The sequence below is a fragment of the Chiloscyllium plagiosum genome, unplaced genomic scaffold, assembly GCF_037043375.1.
Source record: "Chiloscyllium plagiosum isolate Xiang-an unplaced genomic scaffold, Cpla_swu_hap1 HiC_scaffold_20, whole genome shotgun sequence".
Lineage (NCBI taxonomy): Eukaryota > Metazoa > Chordata > Chondrichthyes > Orectolobiformes > Hemiscylliidae > Chiloscyllium > Chiloscyllium plagiosum.
The window spans coordinates 64,955,551-64,970,138 of record NW_028270158.1 but is presented as its reverse complement, the minus strand read 5'-3'; the positions used below and the strand labels follow the sequence as shown (position 1 = coordinate 64,970,138).

Here is a 14,588-nt window from a genome sequence, read left to right as displayed (position 1 = left end):
AGGCTCTAAGGAGATCATCATTTGAGTTCATCTTAAAACCCACCTCCCATAGTGAACCTGGAGAGGAGAAGTCTTCACCGTTTACAGCAGTTACTTCAGAGTGTGTTGTAACTATCCTAGAAAAGGTTCACAGAATCCCTACAGTGTGGAAGCAGGCCATACAGCCCATCATGTGCACACTGACCCTCTGAAGAGACGCCCACCCAAATCCACCCCATGACCAATCCATTTAGACTGCACATCATGGACAATTTAGCATGGCCAATCCATCTAACCTGCACATCTTTGGACTGTGGGAGGAATCCCCACAGGGAGAACATGCAAACTCCACAAAGGCAATCCCCAGTGCGTGAAATTGAACCTGAGTCCCTGGTCCTGTGAGGTAACACTGCTGACCACTAAACCACCATGCTGCCCAAGATTGCCACAAGAGGAATTGAACATAAAAGTAAGAAGGGTCAGTGGACTCTACTTTCTCTTCACAGATACTGACAGACCTGTTGAGTTTCTCCAGCAATTTCTGCTTTTGTTATAAAAGTGAGGATGCGTTGCTTTAGTTATATGGAGTGCTGGTGAGAGCACATCTCAAATATTTATTCTCTTTATTTAAGGAAGGATGTAAATGCATTGGAGGTGGTTCAGAGAAGGATCAGAAATTCTAGACCAATTCTTTGTTTGAGGTGTCATTGATCCCAACACTGATACTGTGTCCCAATCCAGATTGGACACGTGAGAGACCTGACAGCAGCTTGAATGTTTCAGAAGTGACAATTCACCCAAACCTTGCCTTAATCTGACACTGCCAAAACCACATAGAATCATTGAAATCCTACAGTGTGGAAACAGGCCATTTGGCCCAACAAGTCCACACCGATCTTCTGAAGAATAACCCACCCAGACCAATCCCTCCACCCTATTATTCTACCTTTACTTCTAACTAATGTACCTAACCTACACATCCCCGAGCACTATGGGCAATTTCCCATGGCCAATTCTCCTGACCTTCACATACAAAGTTACTTTTCACTGGATCCTGAATGATATCATGCTGAGCAATTCCCCTCATGATCCTTTGGATATTGAGGTCAATGATTATGGTACAGTTGGCTGGCTGAGATCAGAAGGCCCTCACAGACCAAGGATGCAAGTAGAAATAGTTTTGACTTACAAATGTCAGGGACCTGATTTCACCTCACACCAACATTGGGCTTCAGTCCTCCAAGGATTAAACTTTGGAATTCCTTTTGTCAATCTCTTCATGACACTATCTTTCTCTTCCTCATCTGCAAATCCCATCTGCAATGTTTCAATCACTTGACCTAAAATCATTTGTAGTCTGATTCCACTCCTGTAAAACACCTTGTGATATTCTCCTTTACAGGTGTTAGGTAAATGCAATTGTGTTTCTTACTCTTCTTCATTGATTTTGTATTATTTTTAATGATGGAGTCAACTGGAGTGAAGAATGTAAAGGACATTATGCACCCAGAAAACTCTTTGTTTTGTTAGGAATGGCTTAAACATAAGATCATAAGAAACAGGAACAGTAGTAGGCCATTCGGCCCCTTGGGTTCACTCCATCATTCAATAGAATCCTGGGCCGATCCAATATTCCTCATATCCCCTTTCCTACCCTTTCCTAATAATCCGTTGATTCCCCTACTGATCAAGAATCAATTTAGCCTTAAATATACACAAGGACTTTGCCCCCATGGCTCCCTGTGGCAAGGAGTTCTAAAGACTCACATTCCTCTGAGAGAAGAAATTCCTCCTTATCTCAAGTCTTAAATTGTCACCTCTTTATTCTGAGGCTATGCCCTCTAGTGCTAGACTCTCCCATGAAGAGAAACATCCTCTCAGCAATTACCCTGTCAAGCCTCTTAAGAATCCCATGTGTTTCAATGAGATCGCCTCTCATTTTACTAGACACCAGTGGGTAGAGTCCCAACCTGTTTAAGCCTTTGTTCATTAGACAATCCCTCCATACCAGGGATCATCACAGTAAACAAACTCTGAGTTGCCTCCAATGAAATAATTCCTTTCCTTGAATATGGGGAGCAAAACTGGTCTTACCTGCACCTTGTACATTTGCAGTATGACTTCCCTACTCTTATATTCCAACACCCTTGAAATAAGGACCAATATTCCATTTGCTTTACTGATTACCTGCTGCCTCGTGTACTAGCTTTCTGTGTTTTCTGCACAATTACCCCACGTCCCTTCGTATAGCAAATTTCTGCAATTTTTCTCCATTTAAATAATATTCTGTACTTTTGTTCACAACTTTACATTTTCCCACACTCTGCCTCACCTGGTCTGTGCCACCACTGTCTGACCTGCTGGGTTCAGTGAACCTCTGCACTTTCTGCACAGCTGTGAGCTTTTAACACTCACAAACAGAAGGCAAATAGCTGCAAAAGTTAATCACAGCTTAGAGATGGTCAAAGCATTTTAAACAAGTGTCAGTTAAGGGTTAAGACTCTCTAAAGTTCCCTTTCTGGTTGTAATGGTGCTAAGCCACATGATAAGCGTAAAGGTACAGTGGAATGGGTTCACTTGCTCTTTGTACCAAAATGAATTGCTGTGATTTTAATACTTGTATTAATCTCTTATCTGTGATTAATATGTCAGCACACTGATAGAATAGGCTTTCCATTCAGAATGTTAACAGTCTGCTATAAGTCTGCTCAAGTCAACAGAAAAACGTTTGTATACATTCTTATCAGAATAATTAATCTGATAGCTGACTCCCTTGATAATGCCCTGTTACTATTTGTCCAAGGAAATTTATGGCATTGCTTCATTCGCCATCTGTCGAAACTATGAACAATTCTGCTTTTTTGATGTGTGTGTGTGTGTGTGTGTGTATAAGCATAGGCACAGTGCTACAAATCAGTCTATCATGTGAGTTGTAATGCAATAGCACCACGACAAAATTCTTAAAGAGTGCAACAAGATGAATAGATTATTCTGCAGCGCCTAGAACCAGGGACACAGGCACAGGATAAAAGGCAGACCATTCAGGACTGAGGTGGCGAGAGATTTCTTCACACAGAGGCCAGTGAATGTTTGGTATTCTCGATTCCAGAAGGGTGCGGAAGCCCAGTGATGAGTATGTTCAAGGTTGAAACAAAAACAGAAGTTTCTGGAAAAGCTCAGCAGGTCTGGCAGCATTTGTGAGGAGAAATCAAAGTTAACATTAATAAGAGTCACTGGACCTGAAACATTAACTTTGATTTCTCTTCACAGATTCTGCCAGAGCAGTTGAGTTTTTCCAGCAATTTCTTTTTATATTTCTGATTTACAGCATTTGCAGTTCTTTCGGTTTTTGTGTTCAAGGTTGAGATTGAAAAAATTTAGCTATAATAACCTAAGGGGGATGGGGAAGGAAAATGATGTTGAGATTGATTCTCAGCAGTGTTTGAGACTTGGGTAGTAGGCTCGATGGGCTGAATGGCCTACTCCTGCTTCTAGGTTTCTATGTTTCAACATTTAAACAGAGCTGGTAAAATGTAGTAAGGTGACACAAAATGCGATAGCATTTACATGTAAAATGTTCTTTAATTCCATTTCTACATAGAGTTGACAAATGACTATTAGTTAATTAATTATCCACAACTGGGGCTAGATAGTTCACAGATGTAGACTTCATTATTTTCACAAATTAAATTACCAGCACTCTTATCCTGAGCACAATGCATGTGTTTGTCAGGACAAAGTACATCAAGGAGCCTCTGCCATCTGCTGTATTACTTTCCTTCAGGCTTGCCTGTGTTTGTTTGCTCAGGGCTATTCAAACAGAGCTCAAGGTCTCTCAACAGTGACCAATGGGTGGGGAGGGCTTTATATGGCAGTTCAATCTCAGGCACTCTTCGGGACAGCGCACGCTGTGTCCTTGTCTCCAGAGTCCATAGCAAAACTGTCCGAAAAATATCACCTGATTGACATCGCCCAGAGTCAGTGACAGCGTGATAATCTGAAACTGATTGTGAAGTTTAAAGAAGGGGAAAGGGGCACATATCAGGCATGCTTTTATCATGGTGCAGAGAGGGCAGTGTGTGTGTATGTCTGTATATATGTTGTTTTGTATGTGTGTGTGTATCTGTATATATGTTTGTGTATGTGTCTGTGTATGTGTGTATCTGTATATATGGTTGTGTGTGTGTCTGTGTATGCGTGTATCTGTATATATGGTTGTGTGTGTGTCTGTGTATGTGTGTATCTATACAGAGGAACCTTGATTATCCAACGTTTGATTATCTGAATTTCAGATTATCCGGACAAGATCATAAGGACGCTTGGCTAAGTTGTGTCATCCCGCATTCAATTATCTGAACATTGGATTATGCAAACAAAATACTCCCTGCCCATGCCATTTGGATAATCGAGGTTCCTCTGACCTTGAATGGCTTCCCACAAAGCTACTTAACCCTTCAGTTGTGAATCTCACACCATTTTGTGCTAGTAACCAGATGATGTCTATTTATTCAGCAAGCCAGAGGAATTCATCAGTCAAATGGTGGGAACAGATCTTCTATTCCAACCTCAATATCCAACATGTTTTCTCTCTCCATCTCATTCACTCACTTTTTCAAAATTCCCTTGCACTTACTGCTCAGACAAGCAATGCAAAGGTTGGGGGCAGTGATGATGGTGACTTAAAGCAATTGTCAAATTGCTACCGTTACATGGATTCATTCAGGATCCTTTGAAACAGAATTAAACTATTATTCAACTGTCAACAGGAATTGCAAAGCCTGCACCCACACCTACCCCCTCACCTCCTTCCGAAGGAGCCTTCTACATCCATCAAAGTTTCACCTGCGCTTCCATGCGTCATTTACTGTATCCGTTGCTCCCGATGCGATCTCCTCTACATTGGGGAGACTGGATGCCTTCGCGCAGAGCACTTCAGAGAACATCTCCAGGACACCCCTGCCCCGTGGCTGAACACTTCAACTCCCCCTCCCACTGTGCCAAGGACATGCAGGGCCTCCTCCATTGCCACTCCTTCACCACCCGACACCTGGAGGAAGAGTGCCTCATCTTCTGCCTTGGCACATTTCAACCCAAGGGCATCATTGTGGACTTCACCAGTTTCTTCATTTCTCCTCCCCCAACCTTACCCCAGTTCCAACCTTCCAGCTAAGCACCATCCTCATGACCTGTCCCACCTATCAATCTTCCTTCTCACCTATCCACTCCAACCTATCACCTTTACCCCCACCTCCATCCATCTATTGTGCTCTCAGCTACCTTCCCCCTCCACCCCCCCCCCCCCCCCCCCAGTCCCACCCCCTCCCATTTATCTCTTCACCCCTGAAGCTCCCTGCCTCATTTGTGATGAAGGGCTTTTGCCTGCAACGTCGATTTTCCTGCTCTACGGATGCTGCCTGACCTGCTGTGCTTTTCCAGCACCACTCTAACCTTGACTCTAATCTCCAGCATCTGCAGTACCCACTTCCTCCTTGTCCAGCAGCAGAGCCCTGCCTGTTGCCCTGCCTGGCCATCAGTGACTTTAATTGATAAGAGGAAAGGGATTAATATTGCCTCTCCTGCTGTCAGGCTGTGCTTGTTATGAAATCAGAAGCAAGTGAATATGGGATGAAGGTGTGACTAAGGGAAAACAACTGAAATTATGACATTGCAGTATGTATTTGTAAATACATTTTTATCTATTTAAATTCCAATTCTTTTCTAACCTACCTGTTCAGAGGTCAGGGCTCTAGAGCAGGTAGGAGTTGAGTCCACAAGGACTCCTCTATCTAGAAACAAGCTTAAATTTTCAGATATGCTTTAGCGATATTTTAAACACATGTGAGAGTTTCTTTCTCACTGGATATCTGAAAGCAACACAAGTGAAGTTCTGCAGTGATTCAAACTGCTAGAATGGAAGTGCGAGTAATATGCTCAATGTGTGTGCAATCCATAGCTGTGATCGTTTGAAGACAAAATCTGACCGACATAAATAAACCTGAAGGTCTGTGTGCAATCTGATCACACCATAGTGAATTCGAATTCAGGTTTCAGTTCTTAGTGACACTCATAAAATGGAGTGACACTCATAAAGTGGAGAGCTAATCACAAATTGATTGGGGGTTGGGTTGCAAATTACAATTCTGCACAAGCACAGAACACACTCTCGATCCTGAGCTATTTCAGAATGGGAGTTAACTCACTGAGGTAATGCAGTGACTGATCTGTTCTGAGCTTCTTATTTTTAATGTCTAACTAAATGTTAGGAAGAAATTTCAAACTACGACCACATTCTGAACTGTGCTTAGGAGGGTAAAGAGTATTACTGAAATTGGACCAACAACAGCATTTGGAGTCTAAGTTCTCCCTGTGGCTGACCCTGCAAATAATGGCCTTTCTGACTCAGCACAGGTAGGAATGTTGGAGCCATCAGATTTTCCAATGTGTCCAGCTTAGATGAGAGGCTTAAAAACCTCTCCCTTTGTGTAAGCTTTCCAGTGTGCGATATAGATGTCTATTAATCTGCCTCTCTTTAGCCTTTAGATGATACCAACACTATCAACACCAACCATTGCCAAGAAACTGCACTGAGTCACACATCCCCTGAGAGTTATGGTTGAGATAAGTTATTTTCCAATGCTTCCCAGTTTTAATTTGTTGGCCTGGGGCAACTTAATTTCGAGCTGATGGCAACCCCTCATCAAAGATCTCGCAAGGGTTTGAAACACAGATGTCAAAGGGAAGCAAGCACAGTCAGAGGCTGCATGGGGTCAGCTCAAGATGCAGGCACACTGATGGGATTTTCCAAGGATTTTCAACCACATGGATTTCCAGTGTGACCAGCGTGGTGGATCAGTGTGAGACACCAGGGAAAGTGGTTGATGTGTAATTAGCTGTCAGTTACTCTGTATGAGCTCTTGTGCTTCTTCAGATCCACACAGAGTGTGTCAAATAGGCAGCTTCAAGTACACCCCAGAGAAGACTCAATATTGAATTTATTTGTTTAATGGCAATCCAAACTATTGCATAAAATTGTTAGTTTTGTTTTATTGTTACATATATCTAGGAAGATATAGCGAAAAGTGTTCTTTCACCACAATTCAGTGCCATTTTGAGGCATGTTAATTTGCATGGTGTTAAACTATTAATGACCAATTTAGTTTAATGCTTAATAAGAGATAACATTCCCGATGTTTGATCACTATAAAATGTAAAAGCTGGAAATCTCAGAATAAAAACAGAAAATACTGGAGAACTTCAGCATCTGTGGAGAAAGAAACAGAGTTAATGTTTCAAGTCTGGTTTGACTCTTCAGAACTGCTGAACTACAGAAATGAGACTGTGCCTGGTGCATATTCTTCAAACTGGTGTGTACCACAGTGTTTAAGTACTGCATTGAGGAATAATGAGCAAATCTGGCCACCTTATCTTTCATTGATTTCTGTTGAAATAACTCACATTCAGCCCAACATTAATGGCCAGCGATCAAAAGGTGACATGGCTGAGATGCCCCATGTAGTTGAATAGCTTGTTGATAAAGTGAAAGGCTGGAAGTGGGGATGTGAGTGGATATAACTGTTACAAAACAGTGAGAGTTCCTGGAAAATACAGTCTGTTCTGATATAATGCAATAGTTACGTTTCCATGCGATGCCGCATTATAAGGAAATCGAATCATAACAACACCATTTAAACTAAAATAGGGCCAAAATTGCACTACAGCCAACAACGTTCACATTCTACAAACAATGGTGTAAATTCTTCAATCGCATTATAGCTAATTCGCATTGAAGAACTGCGCGTTATAGCAGAGCCGACTGGAGAAACATAATGGAAGCTGATGGAAAGAGAATGATAGTGAGGGGGTGACAAAGAGCCTTATCAAAGAATCCTGTTGGATTTTAATAGATGAGCGAGAGTGGCAGAGCTTGGGAAAATTACAGAGATATGGATAGATTTGGGCTTGGTAGGATTTTAATGTGTACATGTGATTTTTAAATTTGAGGTATTGAAGGTTAGGAAAATATAGGAGTATGTTGGCACAACATCGTGGGCTGAAGGGCCTGTTCTGTGCTGTACTGTTCTATATTCTATGTTTGCTTCTCAGGCCTACCCAGTTAGATATTCAATTAGCTGCCAAGGCAACACCATTTTCCTACTTTATAACATAAAACATAGAACATTACAGCACATACAGGCCTTTTGGACCTCCAAGTTTTGCCCATCTGTGAAACCAATCTTAAGCCCATCTAACCGACACTATTCCATTTTCATCTATTTGCTGATCCAATAATCATTTAAATGCCCTTACAGTTGGCAAGTCGAGAGTGTGGCGCTGGAAAAGGTCAGCAGGTCAGGCAGTGTCCGAGGAGCAGGAGAATCGATGTTTCAGGCATAAGCTCTTCAACAGGAATCATCAGAAAGTTGGTGAGTCTACTATTGTTGTCGGCAAATCTACGTTATCCGGTATCCCTTCACAACTTTAATGATTGAACCTCTACAGTCCATTTGGTTTGGAAATTCTGAAGGTTCACCACTCCAGAGTAAAGAAATGCCTCCTCATCTCAGTCCCCTAACTATCCTGCACTTTATTCTGGGACTGTGTCCCCTGATTCTAGACTCCCATCTGGGAGAAACCTTCTTGGTACATCTACCCTGTAAGAATCTTAAATGTTTGAATGAAAATCAGCTCTCATTTTTCAAAACTCCAGTGACCATAGACAGAGATAATGTTTATCCTTGAGGAAGAGGGATAAAGTACATATTACAGCCTAAACAGGAGAGATTTGGGATAATTGAAACCCTGTAGATTAATAGCCGAGTCTGGAGCTGATAGGATTGGTGAGTAAAGTAGCAAACCCAGATTTTGTCTGCAGGTGGCCACCCTTCAGATCACCTTCTGCCCCCACCCTTATCTCAAACTCAACAATTGGCCCTTTTGATCACTTATTCTCTCCAATTCATACTTGCCCTCTCAATCATGGCCAATTTCATCATTGTTCACCCCCTTTTGATCAACTGACCCTATCATGATTGTCCTTTTGCCTCCTCTCAATCGTTTCCCTTTCCCCATGACTCCTTCCCACCCACACACCTCCACCACCCATACAGTCTGTTATCTTTCTGTAGGTTTCTGATCCCAGTTGGGATCTGCAGCAGGTCTACCTCCTTTAACTGAGGCCCATTATTGCATGCCTTCAGTCAGCCTGTGGATATCATTCCAGGATGTTAAGAGCATCGCAAAGCCCGGAGGAGCAGAGACAGAAAATTGCACCTTCTGCGACACAGACACCTGCTGCCGAATGAAGCTGCTTGTTGAGAGACAAATCAACATTTTTGGCTCCAGCTCTCTTCAGTCTCACTTAGACGCCAGCTGCACTGTCAATCAACAGACATGGTGCTGCCTGTTACAGTTAGCATATGCACCTAGTAGATTTGTATCGTCTGCTACAGCTATGTGCATTATTCAAAAGGCAACAAAGACCTTGAAAATGTCCTGAGTTAAATTTCTTCTTTCATCGGATGTGGCTGTTGCTGGCAAGGGCAAGCATTCTTATGTGTCCCTCATTGCCCTTGTATGGCTTGCTAGGCCATTGCTAGAGGGCAGTTAAGAATCAACTACATTGATTAGATTACTTTTTTAGATTAGATTAGTTTACTTACAGTGTGGAAACAGGCCTTTCGGCCCAACAAGTCCACACTGACCCTCCAAACAGCAACCCATCCTGACCCATTCCCCTCTTCACTTAACACTACGGGCAATTTAGCATGGCCAATTCACCTAACCTGCACATTTTTGGACTGTGGGAGGAAACCGGAGCACCCGGATGTAAACCACAATCAACAGAGAATGTGCAAACTCCACACAGTTGCCTCAGGTGGGAATTGAACCCAGCTCTCTGGCGCTGTGAGGCAGCAGTGCTAACCACTGTGCCACCGTGCCACCCAGATCTAGTGAAGACCTATAAGTTAATTACCTACCACACAGGTTCCTGATTCTCCATGATCTAAAGGTCATGTGGAAGGGACAGGTAAAAGTGTTTGATCAGCCATTGACCATATTAAATGGCAGAGCAGGCTTGATGGGTTGAACAGCCTACTTCTAGTCAAACTGAGTCAGATTAACCTGACAGATGTCTTGAAATGTGCTATCCTTTTTGCTCCTATTCCTAGGTCTTTCAGCTGACACAGAGGCAGGATTAATTCTTTAACCGTCCCTGCAAACAACCTGTTCTACTGTCCACTAACAACTGCATTGGAGGGACAGCCAGGATCTAATTCATGCAGAAACAAAGAGGGAATCTCCAGCCCATCCACTCACCTCTATTTGAATGTCAAAGCATACCAAATTCTCACAGGGAAGGACACTTCTCACTGTTTAGAACCAAGGGACAGCTTCTCAGAATAAGGAGTAGCAGTTTAGGACTGATACAAGGAGGGAGCTTTTTTACTCAAAAGCAGATCACCTGCTGGTGATCACATGGCCATGTAACACTCAAGCCAGTGTTTATGCCTGTGAAAACACGTGGAGGGGAGAAAAATAATCACAACGAAACAGACTGAAATGGTGCGACCTTGTATTTTCTTAATAGGTGCAAAATTACCAGAAGAGAGGTTGGAAGCTAGAAAGGACCCTGAACTCACATTTCAATAGGAACTCTGTGTGTTTCAGCTTGATGTAAACCACAATCAACAGAGACGTTCCAGCCACTCCAGCTGTAATTGAACACAGACCCACTTCCAAAGTTAGACACAATAATCTTTAACATGGAAAGCATAGCCTTGTCTTGTCAGTACGCTTCCAGTTTCTCTCTCTGTAGGTAATGAATGTTTATGAGAAATTAGGGTAGATTTTTACTTTCACCACCTGAGAAGTAATACATTGGAGTGAATTAACCACTGTACTGAATAGCTCTGAATTTATGATCAAACATGTTCAAATAAGCTGTGGTTCTCATGCTGAGATGTGCAAATCAAGGACGGGTTCATTGAGACTTTCTGAGGGTATCAGGTCTCCAATATAATCTTGAGTAATGAGTGACTGTAGAAAATTAGTCTGAACTGTCCCCTGTGGTGTCGACGCAAGACGCCACCATGTTTATGTGACCTCCAAAAAAAAAATTCCAAGGCAGATAATGGGGAGGTAGTGGCCTAATGGCTTTGTTGCTGGGCTTTAATCCAGAGGCTCAGGTAATGCTTTGGGAACCTACATTCAAATCCCGCAACAGCAGATGGTGAAATTTGCATTCAATAAAAATCTGGAGTTAAGAGTCTAATGATGGCTGTGAGTTGATTGTCAGGAAAAATCCATCTGGTTTCCTATTGCCCTTTAGGGTCGGAAACTGTCATCCTGGTCTGGTCTATGTGTGAGTCCAGACCTATCCCCACATACGTTCAAGACACCACCCACGCCCTCCACCTCCTCCAAGACTTCTGTTTCCCCGGCCCCCAATGCCTCATCTTCACCATGGATATCCAATCCCTCTACACCTCCATCCGCCATGACCAGGGCCTCCAAGCCCTCGTTATTTCCTCTCCAGACGTCCCCAACAGTACCCCTCCACCGACACTCTCATTCGTTTGGCCGAACTGGTCCTCACCCTGAACAATTTCTCCTTTGAATCCTCCCACTTCCTCCAGACCAAAGGGGTAGCCATGGACACCTGTATGGGCCCCAGCTATGCCTGTCTCTTTGTTGGCTATGTAGAACGGTTGATCTTCTGTAATTACACCGGCACCACTCCCCACCTCTTCCTCCGCTACATTGATGACTGCATTGGCGCCACCTCATGCTCCCGCGAGGAGGTTCAGCAATTCATCAACTTCACCAACACCTTCCACCCTGACCTTAAATTTACCTGAACCATTCTGACACCTCCCTCCCCTTCCTGGACCTCTCCATCTCCATTAATGACGACCGACTTGACACTGACATTTTTTACAAACCCACCGACTCCCACAGCTACCTGGATTACACCTCTTCCCACCCTACCTCTTGCAAAAATGCCATCCCGTATTCCCAATTCCTCCGCCCCTGCCGTATCTGCTCCCAGGAGGACCAGTTCCACCACAGAACACACCAGATGGCCTCCTTCTTTAGAGACCGCAATTTCCCTTCCCACGTGGTTAAAGATGCCCTCCAACGCATCTCGTCCACATCCCGCACCTCCGCCCTCAGACCCCACCCCTCCAACCGTAACAAGGACAGAATGCCCACCTTCCACCCTACCAACCTTCGCATAAACCAAATCATCCGCCGACATTTCCACCACCTCTAAAAAGACCCCACCACCAGGGATATATTTCCCTCCCCACCCCTTTCCACCTTCTGCAAAGACCGTTCCCTCCGTGACTACCTGGTCAGGTCCACGCCCCCCTACAACCCACCCTCCCATCCTGGCACCTTCCCCTGCCACCGCAGGAACTGTAAAACCTGCGCCCACACCTCCTCCCTCACCTCTATCCAAGGCCCTAAAGGAGCCTTCCACATCCATCAAAGTTTTACCTGCACATCCACCAATATCATTTATTGTATCCGTTGCTCCCGATGCGGTCTCCTCTACATTGGGGAGACTGGGCGCCTCCTAGCAGAGCGCTTTAGGGAACATCTCCGGGACACCCGCACCAATCAACCACACCGCCCTGTGGCCCAACATTTCAACTCCCCCTCCCACTCTGCCGAGGACATGGAGGTCATGGGCCTCCTTCACCGCCGCTCCCTCACCACCCGATGCCTGGAGGAAGAACGCCTCACCTTCCACCTCGGAACACTTCAACCTCAGGGCATCAATGTGGACTTCAACAGTTTCCTCATTTCCCCTTCCCCTACCTCACTCTAGTTCCAAACTTCCAGCTCAGCACTGTCCCCATGACTTGTCCGGACTTGTCCTACCTGCCTATCTCCTTTACCACCTATCCACTCCGCCCTCTCCTCCCTGACCTATCACCTTCATCGGGGAGAAAGTGAGGTCTGCAGATGCTGGAGATCAAAGTTGAAACTTTATTGCTGGAACAGCACAGCAGGTCAGGCAGCATCCAGGAACAGGAGATTCGACGTTTCGGGCACAGGCCCTTCTTCAGGAATGGCTCATTCCTGAAGAAGGGCCTGTGCCCGAAACGTCGAATCTCCTGTTCCCTGGATGCTGCCTGACCTGCTGTGCTGTTCCAGCAATAAAGTTTCAACTATCACCTTCATCCCCTCCCCCACTCACCTATTGTACTCTATGCCACTCTCTCCCCACCCCCACCCTCCTCTAGCTTATCTCTCCACGCTTCAGGCTCACTGCCTTTATTCCTGATGAAGGGCTTTTGCCCAAAACGTCGATTTCACTGCTCCTCAGATGCTGACTGAACTGCTGTGCTCTTCCAGCACCACTAATCCAAAATCTGGTTTCCAGCATCTGCAGTCATTGTTTTTACCTATAGCAATGTGGTTGACTCTTAACTGGCCTCTGGACAATGAGGGATGAGCAACTAATGCCGGTCTGAAAGTGATGCCCTCATCCAGTTAACGAATTTTAAAAATATAATGTGGTAATGAAAGCTTTCACAGCTATTATTATGTCTCATGGTGTATGCAAGTATTATACTGACAGGCTCTTCAGTGTTTGGGCTAATGTTATAAATTGAGTAAGGAGCAGGATCTCAGTATAAAGGAATGTTCAGTAGAGTGAAGAGAGCAGCTGACTGAGCATTTCTGGGCATTTGATTCAAAGTGAGAATTGGTTGTAGAGATGGAAATGGGTGCTTTCAATAAGGTTTGCTGCAAGTTGTCTCCAGAGTGAAAGGTAGGAGTGAGAAGATAAAAGATATTGATCGAGTCATATCTGAAGTGAGAATAATTAATAAATGATATGATATACAATAATGATGCCAGGATGCGTCATGAGTTGCTGCTGCAGTGTGTGGGAGCTGCTGGACATCAAGTACTGCTGAGCAAACACATCTGGACCAGGAGTTTGCAAGCCAAGGAAACCTGGATATGAGCTGAGGAGCTGGAGTCTAGATCTGTTGACATTGCGCCACATCAGGGACGTGAGGAAAGTTACCTGCTCCAGAAAGCAGTCACAGCCTTCAGATGAGGTCATCTGATCTGTGAGCAGGACTGGATCCTCCAACTGCAAGTGAGGCAAGTGAGGAAACTCAGCAGTAGTGTCAGAGAACCTTAGCCCCTGCAATTGTTCAACCGTTCTATGGTTCTTTCAAACCATTTGGATGAGGGTGGGGATTAACAAGGGAGGTGAGTGGAACTGACCACAGAACCTTAGTACATGAAACACTCAAACTGAGAAGGAAATATAATTGTGCAGTGGTAGGGGATGGAAAGTGGCATAGGGGAGGCAGTGGCCTTGTGGTGTTACCACCAGACTTTTAATTCAGAGACCCACATCATGTTCTGGGAAGCCAGGTTCAAGTCCTGCCGCGACAGCTGGTGGAATTTGCATTCAATAAAAATCTGGAACTAAAGGTCTGATGATGACCATGAAATCATGTTGATTGTCGGAACAACCCACTGCTAATATCCCTGATGGATGGAAACTGCCATTCCCATCTCATCTGGCCTACATGTGACTCCAAACCCATAGCAATGTGATTGACTCTTAACTTCCCTCT

The 14,588-nt window shown here is 44.3% G+C and overlaps 1 long non-coding RNA gene across 3 annotated transcripts; it reads left to right on the top strand.

Moving 5' to 3' along the window:
* The first annotated feature begins 2,986 nt into the window (after nt 1-2,986).
* Nucleotides 2,987-11,245, top strand: LOC148146643 (uncharacterized). 3 transcript variants are annotated; one of them, XR_015760642.1, is made up of 3 exons: nt 2,987-3,112; nt 8,289-8,402; nt 9,105-11,245. It is a non-coding gene; the product is annotated as an uncharacterized LOC148146643 (long non-coding RNA). The 3 variants fall into 3 exon arrangements; XR_015760641.1 differs by lacking the exon at nt 2,987-3,112 and adding an exon at nt 5,422-5,649 and having other exon boundaries at nt 6,513-8,402; nt 10,568-11,245; XR_015760640.1 differs by lacking the exon at nt 2,987-3,112 and adding an exon at nt 5,422-5,649 and having other exon boundaries at nt 6,513-8,402.
* Nucleotides 11,246-14,588: the final 3,343 nt, after the last annotated feature.